We start from the raw sequence: 1,210 nt of genomic DNA, 5'->3' as shown, positions 1-1,210 counted from the left end.
TACACTGCTTCATACTGTGTGATTTTGCTGCCTAACTCCCTTCTTTGTTCAGTCCTGTGTTAGCTGTTTTGAGATGAGTGGAGAAGGCAGAATGACTTCAGAGGATTCATCACTCATCTCAGTCAGGTCCTGTTGGGGACCCCTGCTGTTTGGGTCGCAGTCTCTCCATGTCTGGATAGCCGCGAGACGGCTCCGCGCCTAATGGAGAAACTCCCCTTTCTCAGCAGGGTGCCTGCTGCTCTCCTCCTGGCTCACCTTTGAAGTGCCTGACACAGATGCCTTATCTAAAACATGACCTCTGGAATAGAAACTACCAGGTTTTAATCAGGCACTGTCTGACAGCCTGACTGATAGAAGCCCACCGCCTCACGTAAATGAAGCATCCTACAGAGCACCTATCAGCTGAGGCTTTTGCTACTGCCTCCACACTATAAACCTTCTAGTTTCACCCTAATAAAGTGGAGCTTTATCACTGAGATCATTGAACTTGGCTGATCTGTGTCTCACTGCGCCTGCGACCAGCCTGAGATTCAGTCTCCCCGGAGGAGCTGTCCCCCGTCAACATTCACTCACGAAGATTCTGCATTCACCATTCCTGCGCCTCCCCCGCCCTCGTGGTTTGGTGGCCAATGACCCACGAGCCGAGGGGGGGGCGCCCCGCAGCTAGCCTGAGCCCCCTGCAGATTGGCACAGCCCACCCGGCAGCTTGCAGCGACCAGCAGAGCCGCGCCCGGCAGCCTACCTTGGCACAGAACCTGCACTCCCCACCGTCGCAGACCCACCCGATCTGTAGCTCCCAGCACCCGGCAGCCGCGGAGAGCCAGAGACCCGCCCAGTGCGACCCCCACACACAACAACAGCTGGTGCCCAAACGTGCAGCTCCTGGAACATGCAGAATTCGTGAGTATCCCTTCCATCAGAAGGGCATCAGCAATCCCTTTCTCCTATCAGGAGTGGAGTATCCGTCCAATCAGGAGGACATGGTATCTCTCCCACCAGGAGAGCATCAAAAATCTCTTTTTCCTTCATCTCCCATCAGGAGATTACCCTTTCTCCTATCAGGAGTGGAGTGTCCGCCCAAACAGGGGGACATCGTGAGTATCTCTCCCACCAGGAGAGCATCAAAAATCTCTCTTTCCTTCATCTCCCATCAGGAGATTAAAAGGCAGCTTTGCCTCCAAGCTGCCCCACGTTGGGCGCCAGCTGTTGT

At 54.9% G+C, this 1,210-nt stretch overlaps 1 pseudogene; it reads right to left on the bottom strand.

Moving 5' to 3' along the window:
* LOC115068597 overlaps positions 1-593 on the bottom strand; it is a 45,699-nt pseudogene extending 45,106 nt beyond the window's left edge.
* Positions 594-1,210: the final 617 nt, after the last annotated feature.

Source organism: Nannospalax galili, unplaced genomic scaffold (assembly GCF_000622305.1).
Source record: "Nannospalax galili isolate Female #2095 unplaced genomic scaffold, S.galili_v1.0 scaffold129, whole genome shotgun sequence".
Lineage (NCBI taxonomy): Eukaryota > Metazoa > Chordata > Mammalia > Rodentia > Spalacidae > Nannospalax > Nannospalax galili.
This window is presented reverse-complemented; position numbering and strand designations above follow the sequence as displayed.